General features: G+C 39.7%; 2 protein-coding genes across 2 annotated transcripts in view; both read left to right on the forward strand.

The window, feature by feature from the left end:
- The window catches only part of LOC134291547 (uncharacterized), a gene marked incomplete at its 5' end in the record, with an annotated part of 384123 nt that overhangs the window by 138687 nt on the left and 219832 nt on the right, over positions 1-25604 (forward strand).
- LOC134291550 (uncharacterized) overlaps positions 1-25604 on the forward strand; it is a 238903-nt gene that overhangs the window by 43496 nt on the left and 169803 nt on the right. Inside the window, exon 2 of the mRNA XM_062859467.1 lies at positions 20267-20320. The gene's annotated coding sequence lies outside the window, so the exon portion shown is untranslated. The remainder of the gene's footprint in view (positions 1-20266; positions 20321-25604) is intronic.

A 25604-nucleotide genomic window follows, 5' to 3' on the forward strand; every position in this document is an offset into this window, starting at 1 on the left:
CGGAGCGACGCGACTCTGTGGCAGGGTTCCATAACGAACCACTGCGACGACGACGGCGATCATGCTTGCTGCTCTGCACCGCCAACCGCAACGATTCAGGCCGTGGTGGGCAAAAATCCATATCGACCGGAGCGGTTAAGGTTCCTCGAGCGCTGTTGGGTATGATATGCGAGTGTCCGACCCGGTCATAACCACCTCCAGTTTCTCGGTATCTACCGAGCTCCAGGGCTAAAATCTAATGCATGGGCTTTCGGTGGTGCACGCAAATTGCTGTTCGTCTCGTCAGTTGGAACCACGCAACGAAAGCCGTGCTTCAACCAGAACTCGAACTGTCAGTGATTGCAAATTAGAAAGGTGAAAGATCAAGAAATTCCATTGCAATTTTGCATACAAACTTTAGTTAGAGGCACAAATCTGACGAACGAAGCATCGAACCAAGCCGCACTTGTTTATCCTGGCTTTGCTCACTTGCAAAAGGAGACAGCTTTTCCAAATCGAGCGCATTTGTTTACGATTTTTTAAGATTAGTGCTCTTGAAAACGTGAGTAGGGGTCCAAGTCGACCATTGTGGCAATCATATTTGTACTCTCTGATGTTTCTCCTTAAATCTGTAAAAAACCATGAACTCCTTCTATAGCTGTCCCATATTTTAGTGTCTGATTATCTGCTGCAATAGAAAAAGAAGGCCAACTATCGAATGTTGAGTAAAGGCACGACGCGCTAGACATACTATATGGCGACCGTGACTTGCTACACATCGTCCGCTGTGCTAACGAAATCATTATCCCCATTGCCTTGTTTTCTCTTTGGCAGGCAATGTTTTCCGTAGCAATGCTTTCGATCACGTCTCGCCGTCTGCCATCCAACTCTGCGGAATGTGTGCTGCATACTGTTAAAAGAATGTAGAAGAAATTAATCAGCTTTTTACTTATTTACTCTTGCCCACTGCGTTTGTTGGCGTTTCAAGTTCCTAGACATGTCCAAGTCCCCGTTCAAAATGTGTGAAAAATTGATTTTCAAACGCTCTCGATTTCTCCATTTTTTTTGCCTCAAAAACCTTCCTGATGATGATGATGATGATGATGATGATAAGGTCTCCATTCATTGTAGCACGGTAACTAAGCCCGATAGCAGTGGGCTGTCCATCCAATGTGATTTGATCAAGCAAAACATTATAATTATACTCAACTCGATTTTTTTAAATCAAGATCATACTATTATATATAGTGCAAGCCTTCGAACTGCTACAATGAATGTGAATAAAAAGAGCACGCCATTCTCTACAACTCTCTCTCTTTTTGGCGTAACGTCCTCATTGGGACAAAGCCTGCTTCTCAGCTTAGTGTTCTATGAGCACTTCCACAGTTATTAACTGAGAGCTTCCTCTGCCAATGACCATTTTGCATGTGTATATCGTGTGGCAGGCACGAAGATACTCTATGCCCAAGGAAGTCAAGGAAATTTCCTTTACGAAAAGATCCTGGACCGACCGGGAATCGAACCCGTCACCCTCAGCATGGTCATGCTGAATACCCGTGCGTTTACCGCCTCGGCTATATGGGCCCTGCCATTCTCTACAACATAATGGTTGTTGGGGCAATCTTTACCGGAATGACTGAATACCTCTCGACAGCAGATTACATTGCAATCAGCTTCAAAGCTGCAATTTTATTATAATTTCAATTAATACATTTGATTATAATCTATATATATAAAAATGAGTTTAGAGCCCCTTTGAGGCAACAAAACTCAAGAACGGCTGAACCGATCGGGATGACTCTTGCATGGTTTGATTCGTATTCATGGTGGCTGTGTTTATATGTAAAAAAAGTTAGGAAAATGAACTAAAAATGTAAGAAAATAGACAAAATGCTGATTTTTTATAACCTGGGAAGAAAATCAACACAATCGAAATGAAACCAATCTAGGGTGCCATGATGCAATGACCTTAACAATTGTCAAAGCAGCACAACTTGGCAAGACAAAGTTTGCCGGGACAGCTAGTATAATATAAAACTTACATTTTAGTATTTACATCCACGATGATTCGATTCCTCAACACCATAACTTAACAACTACCTTATAAACTATTATCGGCTTTCTATGCCCGACATTATGCCAACTATTATCCAGTGCTGCCAGTTTCACCAAACAGTAGTGAAGTCACCACAACAATGGTTTTAAAGGAAAGTTGACATCTCCACTCTTCCAACCATATATAATGTATCGACTGGCGGCTCTGATTACCCTCCTTCCCCAGAATTGATTATGTACGTTATGTCGATAAATGAAAGTAGTACATATAAAAGAAACAATCTCACCAATTTCAATGTAATTTCCACGGAAGACCAGGCAATTCTTTCTTGATATGTGGAAGCGCCGGAAAGAAGTGCGTCGGGATCAATTCCCCTGCAATGTTCAGCGTCACGATGATCCGTCGGACGTTCTCTCGCTCGACTCACTCCAACATGATAACCTTGCTTTTAAGCTTTTGTCACTGTTCCTCCTTGAGCCGCATCTTCTTCGGCTCTCGGAGCTTCCTTCTCCTCCTTCTTATCGCCGTCCATTACTGGTGACGTAAAAGGTCCGGTTCGACGAACAGACCAAATCCTTTGACGGAATGTCCAACGGAAGGCCAAAAAGCAGCGGGGTCGGCACCTATAGCGGTTTGGCGGAATAGCGTCCCCGCGGTCCAGGTGGGGCAAGATCTACGGTAGAATTAAATAAAAGCTCCACGGGGAAATTCGTGACAGGCAAAAATTTGCATCCTGTCGCTAGCAAAGTACACTACGATCTCTTCAGTAAACTGATTTTACTTCTATCTACTGATTCTACTTCTATATTTTGCCTTAAAAACCTTCCTTGGGCGAAAACTAACAGAACAAAACTAAGACGACTCAAAACAGACCTTCCGTTCGCAAGTTATGCGTGGTCCGACCAGAGCCGTAGCGTGCTCTTGGCCAGGTTGGCCCCCGCCAAGGGCGCCAGCCTCTAAGGGGCGCCAAAAAGGTCTAAGGCTAGAAGGAACTGCATGATGCTATTGTTTGCTTGTATGTTATCATGGCTTCAAAATTTATAAGATTGATCGAGTGTTTTTTACGTTACGTTATTCTCAAAAATTCGTTCTCTAGATTGTTTATCATGATGTTACCTGGGAATTTAGCTCGTTTTTTATTTTGAGAAGCTGTTTTAGTTGTTTTTTGACGAGCAAAACAATCACTAAGTTTTCGAAATTCTAGTGAACGTTTTTCTCTGAAAATTACTGGAGATTTATTTATTGACATATTTTAGAGTGTTTGCAACAAGTATTTTAAATGAAAAATATTCGAACGATGCTTTTTCTGATCGTCTAATTGTTATTACCATTGAATGTTTCTTTGGGCTTAAACTCTTGTAAATCTAACAGAAATCATTCAAGTCGTATCCACCCACAAAACAATTATTGATATTTTTTATGTTCATTCTCTCAAAACAAATGAAATATTTCGAGAATTTCTTCATAAATTTCACCATGTATTTCTTCGGATTTTTTACTGGGTTTCTTTAAGAAAATCTTTCAAAAAATATTTCAAAAATTTCTCAAGGGATTTATATGAAAAATGTTCAAAGAATTCAAAAATCTCCTCCAGGGATTATTAAAAAAAAACAAATAAAAAATTCTTCTGGAGTTTCTGACTAAAAATTCTCAAAGAATCCCTTTAGAAATGCCTTCAGGGAGGTTTTCAGGAAGTTATCTAGGAATTTATTCAGAAATTAGTCAAAGGATTCCTCTCGATATTTCTACATCGATATTCAATAATTTCCCTCAATAGATTCCTGCAAAAAATATCTATAAGGATTACTAAGAAACCCTTCAATAGATTTTTTTAGTAATTCCTTCATAGATTCCTATGAAAAATCCTGCAGAGATTCCTTTTGAAATCACTCCAGGGTTTTCTTCAGAAGTGCCTCTGAGAATTCTTCCATAAATTCTTCTAAGGAGTTTTGGAAGAAAATCTTCTAGAAATTCGACCAAAGTTTCCATCAGAAATTCATCTATAGATTTCAATATAAAGAAGAAATCTTGCACATCAATTAGAAAATCTTCCATTGATACCTTCCGAAACAGTTCCATGCTCACTAGAGATTGATCCATAAATTTCTGCTAGAAATTCACTAGAAAACTTTTCATAAATGTCTTCATAAATTCCTCCATAAAATTATAAATTTGGAAGTCATTCAGAAATTTCTCCAGATATTCCGTTAGAAAATCTGCCATTATTTCTCCAAAGCTTTCTTCTGGAAGCCATTCAGAGATTCCTTCAGAAATTCCTCCAGAAATTCATTAAGAAACTTTTTCAGAGATCCCTTCAAAAATTCGGCCAAGTTTTTTTTAATTCTTCCAATGGTCCTCTACAAACTATTACGGGCATTTCATCAGGCATTTCTTCGCGAATTGCTCCTGGAATTCCTGCAAGAAATACTCCATGAATTCCATATAGAATGCTTGCTTAATTTTCTTGAAGGTTTTGATCATTTATTCCTCCGGATAAATGCAGGAATTCCTGCACAAACTCTTTCATAATTTCGTTCAATGATTCCAGCAGAAATTCTTCCAGAGATTCCAACAAAAACTCTTATAGAGATTCCTTCAGGGATTTCTCCTGGTATTCCTTCATTTCCATGGTTTGTCTAACGATTTCTGAAAATTTTCTTACAGATCTTCTAATAAATATTTTGATTGAACTTCAGAAGAAAATTTTGGTAAAGTTATTAGAAAATTCTGGTAAAACCAATTGAAGCTATAGCGTACATAGTTACGGTATACTTCGTAGATTGGATACTAACAACATTCATGTACCTTTTGCTAATCTTGCTCGGATTGCTTTTCGGAACAAAGCTGGGGAGTTAACTTCGCTCCAATCTTATGCAAGAATTATTATGTGGTTTTATTGGCAATTATCGGTGAAAAATAACGAAAACAGCTTATTTTGCGTGACGCGTTTCGACCTACTATTCTTCGGTCATCATCAGACGCCTAAAACATTATACATTTATTTAATACATTGATTCAAGTACAAATACAATACAATTTACAAAGCACAAAACACTTACATTCAGCTGGAATCACCCCTTCAACTTCGTCAGTTATATAATACTAATTTGTAACACCCATCTCATGCCTACTTTCACCCAACTTTCACCCATTATGCTGTTTCACTCATTCTCTCATACACGCAGTTTTCCTCTCACGGTTGTCTTCGCAACTGAGCTAAAAGCCCGTTGTAAGCCGAGTTGAAGTTCCCACACTCACTCTGTAGGTTCACAGTGAGATCTTCTCCTCTCTTCTTAATATGAAACACCTCTGCTATGTTCATGGTTGCCTGGTCTTGGATTCGATCCAAAATCTTCACTTGATCGAAGTTGAAGATATGTCCTTCTTCCATTTTGTGGACTGCCAGGCCCGATTTCGGGTTTCTACCTCGGCAGTCATTCTTGTGTTCCGCCACTTTTACTTCTAGCATCCTTTTCGTTTGGCCGATGTACACCTTCTCGTCAGCCCCACATGGTATACAGTACACCACGTTCTTCTGTTTCCCTGGTGGTATAGGGTCCTTTAGTTTGCTGAATATTTGGTTTTTTATTTTGTTTTGCGGTCTAGAAGCAAGAGTTTTTTTTCTTAAGACTATTCTCAACTTTTCGCTAAGACCAGGCACATAAGGGGCGGAAACATATTTCTGTGGGAGTGTAATTCGGTTGTCGGCCTCCAAGGTGTTGTAGTGTTTGTGTATGCGGAGTCTTTTTAGTTTCTGTATGAACCAGGAGGGATAGTTGTTTCTTTCTAGGATTTGTGTTGCTTGTTTTAACGTTTCTTCCCGCTTCGCCCCACATGTTAACTTAATGGCGCGATCAATTAGCGCGATCGCGGTATTTTGTTTATGTTGGAACGGGCTTTTGGACGTATAGTCCAGGTACCTTCCGTTAGAATGTTTCGGAAGCCAAGATGTATTTCTTTGGTCAGTACTTATGCAAGAATACCAAAAGCACAAATGTCACTATTCCCGGCCACGCCCATCTTTACCGTAACTTGGGATAGGGGAAGGAAATGTTGATGTAGCACTTATTAAAGAGGCCTCCGACTCAGTGACACTCCCATAAGTACTACGGAGTGGGTGAAACCAATTGAAGCTATAGCCAAAAATTAGTAAAAAAAATCGTTTGAGGATTTCTGAAAACTCCTGAAATTCAATTCAGTATTTTTGAAAAAAATCAAAAAAAAACTTAAATTTCCCTAAGAAATGTATGCATCATTTAAGTTAGGAATCTGAAATGTCATTTCTAACTATTGCGCTGGTCTAAGTATGATTCTTGAAATGCAGTGTTCGTACTTGTACCCTTTGAAAACTTCGAAATCGTACTTATAACTTTGAAAAAACAAATTTAGCAAATTAATAATGTCTAATTGTCGTGGGGCGCCAATCTGGATGCTTGCCAAGGGCGCACAGTGCTGCGCCCCATAGACAAAAGTGAAAAAATCGACTTTAAAATTTTGTTCAATCTAGTATGCTGTTCATACATGCTTGAAGTATGTTGCTCGACCATTATAAGCTTGAAGATCGTGTTTATTATACCAAAAAAAACCTAGATTACCAAACAGTGTTTTCGTTGTTCGTAGAAAAATAATATTTTATAAAACAGATTCATTTTTGATCTAGCTCAACATTATTAAACGTTTAAGTTTTCAGTGAAAATCAAAATGGAAGGTCTACAATCTATTTTTTCGTTTAGCATGGCAACATGTTTTGATATTTATGAAAATAAAATGTCATAATGTAAGTACTATATGGCGTAGAGGAAAGACGACCCCGAAATTCAAATTGATGAAACAAAACATGTCCTCAAAAGACCTCTCTGAATTTTTCACCATGTTTTCTTTATAGTGTCCGCTGAATACTGAATTCGACTCCAGCTGCTTTTATTTGCTAATTTGTTAGTAATCGAGATTTTTCCGAGTGATGTATTTATAGTCAAAATCGAAGATATTTTTGATCAAGTGTTCTTTTCTGATCCATTCAAACGATAAAATGTATCAGTTTATATTGTTCCCACGTTTCCTTATGAAACTGTTGATTTCTACGAAGAATTTGACGGTAAACTTCAACGAAGAAATGGCTAAACGCACGACCTTCAAGAAATAAAATGTTCGGTGAGAATAAAGTAGGGTGAATATGTCATTCTTGCAGATACCGTTTTATTATGATCTATATGTTTATACAGTTGCGTAAAATGCATTCTAGAAAAAAAAACTGCAAGATTAAAATAAATTGGCGTTTAAGACACTTAAGCGATTATGAATTATACATAGATCATTTATGCAAATTGTAGCTTTTATCAAGTTTGTCAACTTCACCGAAGACACCATTGAGAAAAAATGTATGGTACGTTAGTTATGAATTTTGCCCTGCAGTCCCATACATTCGCAGCACTGTGGGGCGCCGTGGGACCACGCTACTGCTCTGGGTCCGACATATGCCACTTAGACTGGCCCAAATACAGAAATGTCGAAAAATTCCACGGAGCACCCTCTAGAATCGTGCCTTTGGATGAGAAGAGCAATCTGTGAAAATTTCAGCTCAATCGGTTTAAAACTGAGCTGGCGCCAGTGTTGAGAATACTCACTAGGGAAAAGTTATACTCATTTGCTTCTATCTCAGTCCAGAAGCATGCTATCAAAAAATGATGTTTGAAGGGCTTTTAGATTGTAATTCAATCTAAAAGTTTGCCGAGTAAAGTAAAGGTCACAGACGCATACCAAAACCGTGAAAGAGCTGTGAGCACACGGTGAGTATAAATTACACGAATTTTACTCACCTCGTACTCACAGCTCTCTCACAACTATGGTATGCGTCTGCGACCTTTACTTTATTTGGCAAATTTTTAGATTAAACCACAATCTAAAAGCCCTTCAAACATCATTTTTTGATAGCATGCTTCTGGACTGAGATAGAAGCAAATGAGTATCATTTTTGCAAGTGAGTATTCTCAACACTGGCTGGCGCAAATGAGTTGAAGGTTTGTATGGGATCTTCAGTCCAAATATATGGGAAATTGGATGACCTCCAGTCTCTCATTCAGCACGCTGATTGAAAAAGTTTGATTTAGCTCATAATTGAAAAAATAATAGTTGATACCCTAAGTAACAACTTTGTAGAAGACCATATCATGATAAAACTTAATTTAGTTGCAGTTTCAGCTAACGAAAGCAGGATGAGGACATCTTCCCCTGTTTACTCTCAGTTGTTACATGTAGCACGTGTTTGTCGGTCGAAGCTTGCGCACTACATCATAGGCAGCTATGTAATTCTTCATTGTTTCGATACCCGCCCAAGTGCGTGAGCAATTGAAATGAAGGACAACATAGCCGCCTATGATGTAGAGCGCAAGTTTGAAACAGCAAACACGTGCTGCATGTAACAACCGAGAGTAAACAGGGGAAGATGTCCTCATCCTGCTTTGTTAGCTGAAACCGCAACTAAATTAAGTTTTATCATGATATGGTCTTCTACAAAGTTGTTACTTATGGTATCAACTACCATTCTTGCTAAATCGAACTCGCTGAACCGGCGTACTGAGTGAGAGACTGGAGGTCATCCAATTTCCTATATATTTGGGCTGAAAATCTCACACAAACCTTCAACTCATTTGCGCCAGCTCAGTTTTAAACCGATAGAGCTGAATCTTTCACAGATTGTTCTTCTCACCCAAAGGCACGATTCTAGAGGGTTCCAACTTTTCTTTCTCGCCATACAAATGTGGGCCGGTCTAATGCCACTGCATTCTTATATATATAGAAGATTTTTTTTTGATTATCGCGGATCTTACTGCTGCATGATCAATACAGGTGCAACGCAACGCTCAGAGTCAGTGGACTACGCGAAACTAGGTGAGGTCTTTCTAATTACTCTTTGTACTCTAAATTGTTATATAAGTTGAAAATTCGCTATTTTCAACATCTTTTCATCTATTGGAAGCTGCTTCAGTTCTGAGCTCTTTCTAAGTTGATGAAGGGATTTATAAATGCTTGCAAGGACTTGGCCAGGTGTGTGGAGCTGAGTGAGTCTATGACATTGTAGATAGTAGCGACATCAGCAATGTCAATGGATATATTCAACTTTGCAACTCCATCCAAGATTTGTGCAAGTATTCATGCTATGCTATGCTATCGCGTATCTTACTGCTGCATTTCATTCCACTTCGCATTATTTGTCTTCAATTTCTCTTCGAATGAGTGTAATCAGTTATTGTACCATTTAATTCCGCCCTCTTTCGTACTCTTTCGTAATGGTACATTCACTGATTACACTCATTCGAAGAGGGCATTCTGCTTAGAGGGTTCGAAAAAGTTTTGTGTGGCTTCGTGGTCGTGCGGATAGTGTCACCAAGCATTTAGTCGCATCGTGCTAGGAGCGCGGGTTCGATTCCCGCCGCAGCTGTCAGGAAAAGTTTTCGGCTGCGCCACTGGGCGTTGCATGCTAGTCCGTTGTCTAGTATCGTGCTTCCTTCAAAGAGCGAATAGCTCACTGGAAGTATTAAACGTGTCCGTGTCTTTTTTTTTTTTTTTTTAAGTCGGTACAAGTTCAATTTCTCGACATACTATTTGGAGAGCGAAGAAGAGACTCGGGCAAGTGAGATTCGTTTCTCCTTTGTGTGGACTCTTCGATTGCCGCATTTATCGCCGTTGATACGTATACAGTTTCAATAAAATATCCATTTTCTCCTGATAAAAGAGATAAGAGCCACTATGACTATTTTTATAGTGCTCTAGCAGTCCTAGACAGGGAACTCTTCATCAACTAGTAAGTTTGCCTGGAGATGCTTCCTGTACGCAACGCAGCAATCGCTGAACTCTTTAAACAGGGATCTTGAAATAAACCTAGCCATGTTTCGTCGTCAGAAAACTACCAAGTAAAGGTTCCAGTACCAAGTTCCTTACCACCAGTACTCAACCAGTACTCGAATCAGATTTCGAGGGATCCTTCAATGACCTGAGCAATAATCCGCTGAGAAGCTTCAAGCTTGTAAGCAATACAATCAGAAAGTTCTTTCTAAGAAATCCTTTAGAAATTACTGCTGGGATTCCTCCACAAATGCCTCCAATTATTCATACAGTAATTTCTCCAAAGATTCCTTTAGGAATTACTTTTGACATTCATTCTGGGATTTATCCAGAATTCTTCCTGTGGATGATTTCTCCTGGCATGCCTTTTGGAATTCCTCCAGAAATATCGTCAGGAATTTACCCAAGGTCCAGGAATTTCACTTAATCCCTTTCTTATTTCTCTTTTGCTTGGCGTATGTCCTATTTGGGACAAAAACTGCTTCTCAGCTTAGTTTTCTATGGGCACTTCTTAACTGAAAGCTTCCTCTGCCAATGACCATTTTGCATGTGTATATCGTGTGACAGGCACGAAGGTACTCTATGCTCAGAAAATCAAAGAAATTTATTTTATGAAAAGTTCCTGGACTGACCGGAAATAGAATCCAACAGCATGGTCGTGCGCTTACCGCATCGGCTATATGGGCTATGTATTATGGGTCCACTTGATATTCCTCCTTCCTTGAGTAACTTCGGCTGGGATTCTCCCAAAAATTCCTTAATGGTACCCTACAGGAACCCCTCGAGGGATCTCCACGAACCTTTCCAATAATTCCAGGTATCATCGCTCCCAGTATCACGTGTGCGAAAACTGAGCTGGTTCGGTTATATGGGTTATAGCGTACTTGTAGATTGGATGCTATGTTGGACCAATTTCATTCGTTGACAGCGAAAGCTAGATGTTATAATTCATACTGCCTGAACTGATGTCACTACTATCATTTCGTTCGTACCAAAAGCCCGCAATTATTGAAGCTGCGAGAAGGCTGTGTTGCAGTAATAATGTAATGACAAGAAGAAGAAGAAGTGTTTACAATATTTCTGCTGTTTCTCATATTAAAGCACTACCATCATGTTAGTAATATTTTGTTACCGCACCATGCTCAGGTCTGCACGGTTTGGCGGTAACGTTGGGTGGCATGCCACGGGATGGCACTGATACCTCATGCGAACGCCAAACTCGCACGCTACAAAACAGTCAACCATCCAACCAAACCAACACATAAGGCTGTGACCATAGTGGGTAAGGTGAGATGCGATCGGATGCGATAAGTTATGAGATGAGAAGAGGGATGTTTGATAGGCCATAGTGCATGAGGTTTTCAATGAGGGTGCGCATGTTGTTTTCACATCCGTTTTCGCCTGTTTCGTGCGCATCAACGACTCGCGTGATTTGATCGATGAAGTCGCTTGTATGTTGAAGCGCTTCTTTGGATGTGGGTAGTGAAATGATCGTTTCATCTATAAGAGCGGAAAGATAAAATGCACCCGCTTTTTGTTTTGCGCGGGTCGTTTTTTTCTATAACTTAGTCAGTTTTGATCCTGTTGCAATAGCAAAAACCGACCAGTTCAAAAAAAAATCTGGTGTAACTGTACAAAATTGAGATTATTGAATTTATTATTTGAGAAAAGAATGTACAACATGTAATCATATCCGCGTGAGCGATATCTTTATGTATACACATATTTTTACTTTCCGAACTGGGCTATCTGACATCTGAGTGTTGATTTCAATTTATTGCTGTGTGCATTCAAAATGCAAATATCAAATGCGGTAGCACTAAATGCGGTAAGATTTTCTGACAAGTAGGGTATCGCTCCACTTGGGCGGTGGCTTCTATATTCGTCTGTTTTCCACTATAACTCAGTCAATTTAGAACCAATTGACTTGAAATGTTGTACACGGGTAGATACTATACCTATCTCACCACATTCCAAAACTTGTGTCAATTGGTTCAAATTTGACTGAGTTATAGTGGAAACAGACAAATATAGAAACCACCGCCCAAGTAGCGCGATTCCCTAACCCGATGTCAGTGGGAGCTTTCGAATCCTAGGTTGGCGGTGATATTGGCTATGGTTGCTACGTTGCCTTTGGTAACATGTGTGACCGCGTTTGAAGCGCATTTGGGCACCGTTTGCATCTTGAACGCACACAGCAATAAATCAATATGAGACTGTTATACTGATTTTCGGCATTAAAACATTACTTGATTGTGCTGACCTCGGCAAAAAGAAACAAAAATTCGGCAAGTATGTATTATTTAAGGGTATAGGTTTTTTTATTTCAAAATTTTCGGCAATATCTACGAGAAAAGATGTCTCTAATAAGTACAAAATATTCATCATAAGTATATTAGGTAAAAGAGTATCAATCGAAATTGATGTCTTACTATTTTCGTTAAGGGATCTAGTTTTGCCTGACAAAGAAAAACGCAGAACTTTTCAATCAGAATCCTTTTAGCAATTAAGTTGAATACCATAAAACCTTAAACTTTCTAACTTGCACATGAATAACATGCACTGAACAAACGACCATATCAAACATTGATCACTTTATTCAAATCCCGAACAGAGAAAATAAAATGTTTTCTTATACACATATAATAACAAAATTATGCTGTAAAAAACTTAAACGATTTGATGGAATACTATTTTATATGCAATGAAATATGTTATTTTACATAGTGATCGATAGACAATATGATAAATTTTTATTACGTCCGGTCCATCAAAATGCATGTAATGTGAAAAAGCATTGAGTTATGTTTAAAAACAACATATTAACGCATTTTATATTACCTACTAGCATTCCCAACACATTAAATCCGCATTGCTTTACATACACAACGAGCGCAATCATAAAATCCATACCCGACAAGCATTCTCTTGCGTTCTCTTGCGATCACATGCGTCGAAACAGCTCCATCGCATCTCCGCACTCATCGCAACTCATCTACTATGTACGGTTCATGCGTTCTGCATATAGTTTCCACAGAGTGTGCTTCGACGCTTATCCGATCTCTTATCTCTTTGCATCGCACCTCACCCACTATGTGCTCAACGTAAGGCAGCAACGGCGCGGCAAGCAAAGCATGAATGAATGGAGATGGATCGATAAATTTCTCTCTTTTTCTTTCTCGGTTAGATAATTATGATGCCGCTTCCTTCGGCTGGGGCTTCTGTTGTGCGGATTTCATTCACTGAATGGTGCTGTTGCGGTGGTGGCTCAGTTGGGTTTTGTGTTTTTCACCCAAGTTCTGTTGATAATAAAAGCTCAGTTTACTTTTGTTAGGGTGCATGGAGAGATAGAACATTGTTCTCAGCAGTCCGGAGGCTACACTTGGGCATTATTAACCCGACGTCATCATTGTTATCCTAGAATGTAGCGGTTTGCAATTTTTGCTGTCTCAATTGTTACTTTTTGTCTGACAGGTATTTATGCAGGTTAAAAGTTAGGAAAATCCACAAAACAAGTTCAAAAAGCAACATTTTGCAACTTACTGTCGACTCACGGTCAAGAGAGATCTCGCACAAAGCTGTAGGGCAGGAAGAATTATACACCCCAGTAGCGAAGCGAACACTACACCTAATTGTCTGCTTCACTCAGCCTTCGGGCTGAATGAGACCCAACTGAGCCAACGACATTACCTACATGTTTTATGATGGCCCAACCTTTTTGTGCGCTGAGTGGTTTTGGAGGATGTGCATTTACTCTCATGGTCGTTAGAGGGAAATCAGTGAAGGTAACATTTTCGCGAGAAGCAGAATCTGCGTGTTATCCTTCGCGAGGATTTCACATGTGAGGATACTTAACCCTCTAATACCCAAATTTTTGATTTTGATCTAAATATCATTTTTCGTCATCTAAAATCGATTTGAACATGTTCTGGAAGATGATTCTTTTTAATTCTCGATTTCGTGAATTTCAGTTTTTGATTTTTCTAATTTTTATTTTTGAACATCCCCACACTTTTATATTTTTCCTGGAAGCCTATTTGGGGAACGGATTTTTTGAGATGAAAACATTTTGAGATTTTATGATAATTGTTGAAATATTATTATTTTAATTTTTTTTCACAGACAATTTTATTTTCCGTGTAATTTTAAGGAAAATAATTTTAGTGTGTATTCGATTCCCTTAAACTATTAAACAAGGATAGAATGATTTGGGAAAAATTTAAAATATGTTAATTGTAGCGATTCAATACAAAATAAACAATGACTTCTAAAAGGTGACTAAAACATCATTTTTTCAATGATTTTTAAAAAATGTGAACACGCTTTAAAATACACCAAAAAATATTTTGAGATATACAGAACAGCCCTAAATATCAGCCAAAAATATAAAAATTTTGATTTTCCACGAAACAAAAATTACAAAAATGCTCAAACTATACCCCGTCTAAAGGCGGGATTGGGTATTAGAGGGTTAAATGCAAGGACACTACGCAGTAGAGTTGCCGATCACCCTAAGGGTATTTCTGGAAGCACTTATGTAATGTGTAACCATGTCTAATGCTGCTGAATTTCAACAAATTAATTAGAGCGCCATTTTTGCAGTTTCAAAATGACAATTTCTACAGCTGCATGATCGTTCTTCCTGCAAAAAAGTCAAATCTACCCAAAAGTTCCCATGAAACTCCGTTGTTTTCGGGAGAGTATGAGATCTACATGATGCTGGCATTGCAAGTTCTATGGAAGAGGTGGGATTTCCCAGCAAAGGGAAAGAATTAGTAAATTGAATGGGAAAACAAAGATTTCCGTAGGGCCGACCTGCCACACAAAAAAAAATTTCTACATTCATTTCTAACATAACCTGTCAGAAATGAATAAAAAATGCATGTTTATTCCAAACATGGATTGCATTTACTTTAAATCTGACGTTTGATTTGTTTTAAACAGTTTTATTTTTGTAGCCCGAACATATTGACAATTTGTTTGAATTTACTTAATATATTTTTGATTTTACCATAGAGTCTAATGGATGCAAATGTCGCAATATATCAAGAGCTAAAATTATCACCACTATCTTCTTCTTATTCGTCCAACTAGGACATAGCCTTCTATGAACACTTCTACAGTTATTCACAAGAAATTTCCATTACGAAATGCTTCTGGACCGACCGAGAATCAAATCCATCCCCCTCACTCCCGCGTCGGCTAACTTATTCATTTATGAAACTTAATTCTTTCGGTTAACGTAATGATTCTACTGAATAGTTTCTTGACTTTTTTTTACTGACTTTCGCCGTCTAGGTGATCAAAACGGATACTTTTATTCTACCTGACGTTTCAGCCCGATGTTGTATTTGGCACTGAACACTGAACATACCATAAAACATTATATTTGTGTAACATACACTGTCTACCGTTCTACGTTTTCATCTCTTGCCGCTGTTTACATATGTAGCTTCTTGTATTAAGTTTTGAACATTTATGAAGAGAAAAAAGAGAAACACATAAAACAACACTGTTCGGATAGGTGGTAGGGTTCCTTGGACAGCTTTTCTTCAATGAGCAGCTCAAAGCTAGAATTAATATATTCAGTTATCAGTTACAGAGTAATGTCATAGAGGAAATGATTGCGTAACTTACATCTAGTCTCCCATTTTCAGAACTAATCCGATACAAAATTCGAAAGATCTCGATTGTCTTACAGACAAATATATTAAGCTATTGTGTAGGTGAATGAACGACTTAATTTTAGTAAGAATCTGGTGACCGATGTCATTCAAAAGGGAATCGACTCAATTTACCTGATATTTTTTCCAGACGCTCTTAAGGTGAAATCTATAACTCACTGCTCCCTGAAGAGCGTCAGCCAATCCTATTTAGAAATAAATTCCCACAGATACGGTTAGATACGGTTAGATATGTTTAACCAACAACCTATGGCATCTAAATTTTCTTACCAACTACTTTTAAATTCAGTGTTGAGGATGAAGGGCAAATTCTTCAACTACAGCCTGATCAGCATCTATGCGCCAACGAACGACAAACCCGATGACATGGAGGATGAGTTCTATGAGAGCCTAGATAAGGCCTACGGAGGGTGCCCAAAACAAGATGTCAAAAGTCATCGGAGATGCAAATGCGCAGATCGGCAGAGAAAGTTTCTTTCGACCTGTCATTGCAACGGAAAGCCTTCACTCTGTTACCAACGATAGTGGTCTGCGCCTTGTGACATTCGCTGCTGCTAGAGGGATGGCAATAAGCAGTACTTACTTCGCATGTAAGAATATCCGAAAACACACCTGGCGACACCCGAGCGGTGACACTTGCTCCCAGATAGACCACGTGCTGGTCGACGGGCGACATTTTTCTGACGTCATAGATGTGAGGTCCTACAGAGGCCCGAACATTGGCTCGGATCATTATCTTGTAGCCGCAAAAATTCGGGCGTGATTATCCAACGTGACGAGTTCAAGAAACAACAGGACGATGTGTTTCAATATCCAGCGCTTGTCAGCCGAAGGGGTTGCTGCACAGTACCATCAGAAGCTAGACGAGTGGATAGGAGAGACCAACGGATCTGGAGATGTCAACAGCTTATGGGGAGTTATCCACGAAGCAGTGACAACAACAGCGCAAGAGGTGATAGGTACCGCTCAGCGACGCCAATGTAATGGTTGGTTTGACGAGGACTGCCAACGAGTGACGAACGAAAAGAATGCCGCCAGAAGTCGAATGATAGTGGCCGGTACCCGGCAGAACAGGGAGCGGTACAGGGTGGCAAGAGTAGAAGAGAAACGAATCCACCGCAGAAAAATCGGCAACACGAAGAGATTGTTATTGCTGAAGCGCAGGAAAGTATGGACAGGAACAATATGCGGAGGTTTTATGCAATGACCGGGAAGGAAATTTGCTGACAGACAAAACAATGGTGGCAGCCAGGTGGAAGGAGCACTTCGAAGATTTGTTGAATGGTAGCAGCGAAGGAGCACCCAGGAACAGGATTAACATAATGGATGACGGTCAAGCAGTGGAACCACCAACACTGGATGAGGTTAAGAAGGCCCTTAAAGGAGCTGAAAAACAGCAAGGCTGCTGGGAAGGACGAGATCCCGGTCGAACTTCTTAAGCACGGAAGCGAGCAGCTACATCAATCAATTCACCAGATTATTATAAAGATTTGGGAGGATGAAGAATTGCCCACCAGCTGGTTGGATGGCCTCATATGCCCAATCTACAAGAAGAGGCACAGACTGGAGTGTGCCAATTACAGAGGGATTACCCTTTTAAATTCGGCGTATAAGATACTGTCGCGTGTTCTGTTCAACAGACTGCGACCTCTTGAGGAGTCCTTCGTCGGCAAATACCAGGCTGGTTTTCGTGAGGGCCGATCAACGACGGATCAAATGTTTATCCTGCGGTTGATCCTAGATAAATTTCGGGAATATAACTTGCAGACTCATCATCTGTCATTGATTTTAAAGCAGCGTACGATTCAGTGAAAAGAAATGAGCTTTGGCAGATAATGTCAGAACATGGTTTTCTGGCGAAACTAATTAGGCTGATAAGCGCAACGCTGGATGGATCAAAATCAAGTATTCGGATCGCGGACGAAGTGTCTACGTCGTTTGTGACCTTGGATGGATTGAAGCAGGGGGATACTCTTTCAAATTTATTGTTTAACATTGCACTCGAAGGAGCGATTAGGAGGTCAGGCGTGCAGAGGAATGGCTCTATCATCACACGGTCGCACATGCTCCTCGGTTTTGCGGACGATATTGATCTCATCGGCATCGATCGTAGGGCAGTGGAGGAAGCTTATGCTCCTCTGAAGAGAGAGACAGCGAGGATTGACGATTAACTCTACCAAGACGAAGTACATGATAGCGGGTAGAGACAGAAGCAGGCCTAGTGGTGTTAGTACTGAGGTAGTGATTGATGGGGAAGTGTTTGAAGTTGTTGAAGAATTTGTTTATCTTGGAACGCTTGTGACATGTGACAATGACGTTTCCCGTGAAGTGAAAAGGCGTATTGTAGCTGCGAATAGGGCATTTTACGGATTGCGTAGCCAGCTTAGGTACCGTAACTTGCAAACGCAAACAAAATTCGCTCTGTATAAGACGCTGATTCTTGCGGTTGCCCTCTACGGTCACGAAGCGTGGACGTTAAAGGAGGTAGACCGAAAAGCTTTTGGAGTTTTTGAGCGCAAAGTGCTGCGGACAATTCTCGGTGGGAAACAGGAAAATGGAGTGTGGCGCAGACGCATGAATCACGAGTTGTACCAAGTGTACGAAGATGCGAATATTGTGAAACGTATAAAATACGGCAAACTTCAGTGGGCTGGACACGTAGTGCGAATGTCGGAAGAAAGAATAGCGAAAACAATATTCCGCAGAGAACCCGGTAGAGGTAGGCGACTTCGTGGGCGGCCGAGAACTCGCTGGCTGCATGCGGTTGAAGAAGATCTACGATCCCTACACGTTCGGGGAAACTGGAGGAACATCGCCCAAGACCGACGAAGATGGTGCTCTACTATACGCTCGGCGTTGGAGTAAAGTTACTTTGTAGCCAACAAGGTATCAAGCTAGGTATGGTAGCTTTCAGTACTTAGCACCATGCCCTACGCCGGGCCGCCATACTTTAGTATGGACGCAGCGAACCTAGCCAGAAGCTTGCGCTTACTGGCATATACCGCAGAGCTATTGGACATCACCCGGGACAGTTTATCGTCGATCATCACCCCCAAGTGTTTGACGGGGCGCTTCGAAGTGATAGTGCAATCGCCTACACACTGATCACCGCTTGCTGCTCCGATTTTCGGATGTTCACAACCACCACCTCAGTTTTGTGGTGAGCCAACTCCTGTTTCCAGGATATCATCTACGCCTCCACAATCTAGATCGTGTGGGCAGTAGTCAACTCCACTCCTTCGATCGATTTACCGTAGACTTCCAGCGTTATGTCGTCAGCGAAGCCGACGATCTCCACACCCACCGAGAACCCTTAGCTCAACACCTCGTCGTACATGACATTCCATAACACCGGACCCATGATGGAACCTTGCGGGACTCCTGGGGTTATGTGAAAGACCCACCTCTGAGTCGTAAACTAGTACTCGATTCTGGAAGTAACTTCCGAGAATCTTGTACAGGTATCCCCAGACGCAGCAGCGCATCGGCAATAGCCACCCAACTGGCGCTATTGAACGCGTTCCTTACATCCAGAGTAAATACTGCACAGTAGCGTATCCCCCTTCTCTTACGCTGGAGCGCTTTCTCGGCGGTTATTGTAACCGACAGTCTACGGTCTACGGTCTACGATCGACCTCCCCTTCCGGAAGCCAAATCGGTTGCTCGAGAGACCATTTGCACCCTCGGTGTGTCAGAGCATGAACAAAAGCTCATTCAAATTGAAAAATGTCAAGTAAAAATTGCATATTTTTTTCGTGTTTTGGGCTGGAAATGGCAGACAACGATTTTTGAAATCCGCCAAAAAGATTTGTTTAAATGTCTAAAGCAGGGATGGAAAATAGTGAGGATTGCAGCTGAGCAGACACAAACGCAAAGCAAACGTACTCGTGAACAACAGAGGCCTGAATATATGCGCACTTCGTCACTCGCGAGCTAACGAAGCTGGTACGCACCTGTCTTTGATTCGCGAAGCCGCCCTGAGCACTTTTAATTTTAATGCAAAACGCATTTACACGACTGACAGATCTGCTTTTCGGGAATAATGTAGCATAAAACATTACTTTCTGATGGATAATTACTTATTTTGCTACAGCACTTAAATGCACTTCCCGCACCTCCACTAGTTCTTCGCGAATAAAAACTCATGCGTGTTTTTGTTTTTGTTTTGCTTCATACTCATGAAGCAAGCGGGTGCGAATAAACTCACACACGGCTTACTCTCGGAACCGTGAGTACCTAAACCGTTTTGTTGAATTTTCACTCGCGAGTTGCTTCACGATGAGAGCATTTCCATCTCTGAGTCTAAAGTCAATGGTAAGCCACTTTTTTCGCCATCTGTTGATCACTATTTGTTTAGTGTTTGGCAGCACCTTCGGGCGCTGGCCATGTCCTTACAGACAGTCAGTTGAGATAATGCTGTTCTGAGACCGTGCTTACCTCTGTGTCTCCACAAAGGTCACAGGATGTATAGTTTGTTAGTAGGGAAGGTTCATTTTATCAAAAGGTCTATTTCCTGTCATGAAAACAAACTGAAATGACCGGGAACCTACTATCTATGATCTTGCATCATAGATCTTCATGCATCTTTAATTTAAATTTTATTCAATCACTTTTAGGAGTCAGCATTACAGAAAGTACAGTAATTATTCTGAAAACAGAACTTTTTGAACCTTATCGTTATATTTCCTTCCTTTTCTATTTTCAGGTACGTGTTTGTGTTAAAAAGTTGTTCTTGTGTCAAGAATTGTGGGTTTCAAAGGTGAGTTTTTCAAATCAAATATAACACGATGAATCTTATTTAATATTATATTGTGCGTTTAGCACTAAATTGATTTCCGAAAAAACTTCATCGACTTCCGCTGCCTTTCCTATGCGTTAAACATAACGTCGGAAGTAGTGCGCTGTACAGTAAATCTGGTTTTCTATACAGCGCACTACTTCCGACGTTATGTTTAACGCATAGGAAAGGCAGCGGAAGTCGATGAAGTTTTTTCGGAAATCAATTTAGTGCTAAACGCACAATATTCTCCAATAAGTCAGCAACAACATTCACTTTTCGTTTTCGATATTATCAGTGGGGTGACACAGCTGTCAAATTCGGTACATCGCCGCTCTAACCAACATCGTTTTTGGTACGGCGCGTTTTGGTACCCACTGTCTGGTCGGTTTACCCTAACTTGCTCCTGATTTTCGGGTGTGTGGTTCGTGTGTTGCTAGTGCTTATTTCGGAAATTAAACATTTCAAACGAAATTGAAGCTTTTGTTGATTGTTTCTCTTTCTTTATTACTTTGCACGATATTATATGTAGCAGCGAATCAGTGTCGATGTTTCAAGCGCATTTTTGCCATGAATAAAGCAATCAAAACCAAAAACATTGGACGCCATGTTGAATCGAATGCTGGGTTGCTGATTCTGGCCTTTCGTCATCCCCCTGGATATTATTTCACTTTTTAATAGATGGGCAGATCAACATATTTACCTTCAACACATGAATGCAGCAACGTCAGACAACGCCAATTAGCCTCTGAGCACAAATCCTCACAGTTGATCGTGAAATTTTCCGCAAACGGCGAGAATTGGCATCAGATGACACACGTAATCAGGGGCTCGCTCTCGACGCTTCCCCAATTTTTCGCGCCTTTTATCCACATCTCGGTGCAAAAATATTCCCTCGTTGACGTCGATTTCGTCGTTTTCATCGTCGTCGTCGCCGTTGGTTGGGCCGTTGTCGTCATCGACAGCACCGTCCAACCATGCTGCTGTGTCTGTCTTTGCATCTCGCGTGAAAGTAAATTTTATAAATAGGCGTAAATCTAGCCGAATAATTATAATATAACGAGCTGTTTCTGCTGCTGGCTGCCGCGCTGCCGACAAAAACAGAAGAAAGAAAGAGAAGTGAAATTGAGAAATTATTTCACTTAATGATTTCCACGGTACACAAACGGGGTACACGGTGCAAGCAGTCAGCAGCCCCTCTCCAAGAGATTACTAGCGAATAAGTACCAACCAACTGTAGATAGAGTGATGCTAATAAGCATAAAATAAGAGACCGAAAGACGGAATTCCAACCAGCAGAAAAGGCAAATTCGCAAGCCGCGCGCTCGCACGGAACAATTGACGCGGAAATACCGCGCAGATGAGTGCGATGCCAATTGCCGCCGAATTAATATGCGTGTGAGAAGACCTCAGAAGAGGTCCGAAAGTGTAAGCTTTGTTTATATAAATAATTCACACGGCGAAGTTTCACGATGATCGCCGCCGCCATCATCGGACGGACCGTGGACGATTTGGACGAAAACAGGTGAACAAGCGAATTAGATGATGGTCGCGTACAATTGCTATGTGGGCCCGCCAAGTCGCAAGTGTCCGCGGTAAACACGACAAATGATTTGTTTGGATTCGTTACATGGCACTTCTTTTCATGGGGTTTTGCTTTTTGAGTTTTGAGAAGAGGCCTTTCCGAACACGGTAGAGTTGTACGTTACGTCGTCGTTAAACTACTTGATCGTGCTGAGAAAATCGATCGTTTTGCTCCGTGCTCGTTGTACCGAAATGTGTGTGTTTGGTTATGCGAGTTGATTGTTACACATGCTCGGTCAATAGTAGGTATCGACAATTGTTTTGAATTGGTGAATTGCTCACCTAATCGGGTACGCCAATTGGTTGGTATCGTCTGGCAGTCGAATTTTGCTGTGATTGTGCAATTGTTTTGTCTGTGTGCACAATTTAACTATTACTGCACGGAAAAAATCCATCAAGATCATGAATATGACTCATAATTTTCCGATATTTTTATGATTTTATGTTATAAATATACACCATGATTATAATTTATGATTTTATGACTGATTTCACCATAACGCACCATAACATATTATGTTATAAACTTGCGTGTCATAAGCGGCAAAATAACAAATATCATAACAAAAAAATGTTCCTGGAAGACCAATTTAATAACATGTTTTGTTTGTGTAAATAACAACTTAATAACAATGAATTTGGAAAATATTTCAATGACAAATTTTGATCTTCAAAAGTTATTGATAACAAACCAAAAGCAAAAATTTTTGGACCACCCTTTATATAGAGCTATTTTAATTGCGAGTAACATAAGAGCCTAACTATTTTCGAGAAACTACTAATTCACCAAGTATTACAATATTATGAGATTTTCTATGGAATGGATACAACTATATGTAACTGGATTCAAAAAATGATAAAAAACAGGGCATAGTTGTCGAAGTGTTCATAGAATATTAGGCTGACAAGAATAATAATTAGAATAATAAGATGATATGTACGGAATGCTGTAAAGAACGTCAATCTCCAATGTTGTAGTTACAATTTAAAAACTTGGTATTGTTGTGATATTGTTTATCAAATATTTGTACACTCTAAACTAGAGGTGTGCGCCGATTTGAAATCTGTCGGCGGCGGCGTTTTGCACTTTTTTGGCCGGCGGCGGCGGCGTGAAACGGCGGCGTGGTCATAATTTTTAATTTTTTGTTAATAGGCTCCTAAAGTCCTATCGGGATTCTTGTTTTAAACCACAATATATGGTTCAAGAGTACATATTTACTCATTTTTTGACGTTTTTATGAACCATAGTTGAAAATATATAATTTTTATTTTTTTAGCCTTTTGTCTCGTCCCTAGCTTAAAACACATACTTTGAGTGATTTTTTTTCACCGTGTATGTCAGATAGGAACATTTTTGAAATCCCAGTGCGAAAAATGTCGAGCTCAGTCACACAAGGTTGTCCTCAAATGTCAAAGTAGAACTATTTACCATTTTACTTATTTCGAATTTTCTCATTATTCCTTTGTTTTTCAAGTTCGAGTAAAGTACAATTCCGATTAGAATACCATGCTTGATCGTATTATTCAATATAAGCGAGATTTCGTCTTTAATTTTAGGACCCTATTCCGTTAATCAATATCAGTGTTTTATTTTTTAGTAACTTTTGCAATAACATGTTTATAGTTACGGTTTTTTTTATTTTCACATGTTTTTTTGAAAATTTATTGAAATAATTGTTATGGTGACATTCTAAAGAAATTCCCGGAAGAAATTCTAGAGGAATTCCCGGTGGATTCTTTAGAGGAATTTTCGAATAAATTCTTAAAGGAATTGCCGGAGGAACTCGTAGAGACATTCCTCTAGGTACACCTAGAGGAATTCCCGGATGAACTTCTAAACGAATTTCCAAAAGAGCATATAGAAAAAACTCTTAGGGGAACGTTTGGGTAAACTCCTGGAAAAATTCCGGGAAAAAATTTTAGAAGAACTCTTAGAGAAATTGCCGGAGGAATTCTAGGGGAATTACCGGTGGAACTCATAGAAGAATTCTCGGAGGAAATTCCGGGCATTCCTTGTGCAACCCCCACAAATATTTTTAGAGCAACTAGTAAAGTAATTGCAAGAAGAACTTTCGGAGAAATTTTCGGAGGAACTCGTAGAGAAATTGCCGAAGAAATTCGGAAAGGAATTCTAGGAGGAACTCGTAGAGAGATTGCCAGAGGTATTCATAGATGAGTTCTCGGATGAACTCTAAGGTTAAGTAATCATGAGTTGAACCAAATTGCGGCTTTCTAAAGCATCGGGAATTTCAACTGATGTTTTCACCCACATGGAAACAATTTACTACGGTAAAGTCTCAGGTATATGAAAGCCACGGCTATTAGCTTTTCGTAAAGTGGTAAAAAGTTTACATTTGCACCAAATTTTATTGAAAAATTCAATTATTTGTCAATAATGATTTTAATCATAATTTGAACCATCGTAATCAAAATTTGAACCAATTTTAATCTAGATTTAAACTACTGGCGGCAGCAGCTAAACAACTAAAAATCACATGAATCTGCTAATTATTATAACTATTTTTCATTAGGCAGTATGAAATTCACAGAAACACAGAATGTTCGGAATTCTTCAGGAATTTGGAAACTGAATTTGGAATTTTCCACCTCTCAAGAGTACAAAGCAGTCACTAGCGCAGTCTGCAGGCCAACACTGGAAGCTCGCTCCTATTCACTAGCTCAAATCTAGATTACAAATGGTTCAATTCAAGATAAGATTTGGCCACATTTGGCTTTCCCGAATTTTAATATTTTTTGCTCAACTCCTACAGCATTGGTAACAAAGAAGCAAATGATCAAAAAACATGAGAGAATATGATGTCATTTTGAAAAATCCAACTTATTACGTATATGAGGGTGTTCCAGAACGAACTCTATCAAAAAATAATCTTTTTAAGGTTTTTCTGATCACAAATGTGGTAATTACACATGTTTCCTCCAATTTTATTGGCACACGTTGTTCGGAGAAGTTGTAGCAAACAAGTATAGCTTTCAATTTCTGCCGAAAGAATTAAGTTTTGACAAGTTTTAGTGTAGTTACGATTTTTTGAAGTTCAAAAATAGTCGAAAAACACAAAATTGATTTGATGCACCTCTTAATTTCAATGGATTTGGCTGAAATTTTGACCAGTTACTTCTTTTAGGATGCCAATCAAAATATGGGGGTGGACTTGAAAATCAGAGAACATTTTTGAAAAGCTGGACAGGCCTATTGCATGTGTTCTAGAAATATCAGGTTTAATCGACCTGCAATAAATTAATCACTAAATCTTATTTTAGATGGTGTGAAAATTATAATTTCCATGCACAAAAAATGGAAGACGCAACTTTTTCGTGTAAAATCAAGTATAATTTTAATTTCGAATGTTTCTTTCCTGAAACTACGTTTTAGACAAATGGACTATATTCTCCATTCATTAAAAGTTCAAAAAAGTTCGCATATTTCAAAATATTGAGGGTGTCCATTCTGCCCCGGGTGTCCATATTGCCCCGCCTACCCCTACTATGGAAGTTTCCACACAAATACGAATTAAAAAAAAGTCATTCATTTTCACGCCAGTCGGGAAAAGATGAAACTTTTTTCAAAAAAGTGTGAGAGAGAGAGTACGGGGCAAAACGAACTCAATACACTGATTTCCAGCATCGTGCGGCAGATGACACCCTCCTTAACTGAAACTATAGA

Source organism: Aedes albopictus, chromosome 3 (genome assembly GCF_035046485.1).
Source record: "Aedes albopictus strain Foshan chromosome 3, AalbF5, whole genome shotgun sequence".
NCBI classification, from domain to species: Eukaryota; Metazoa; Arthropoda; class Insecta; order Diptera; family Culicidae; genus Aedes; species Aedes albopictus.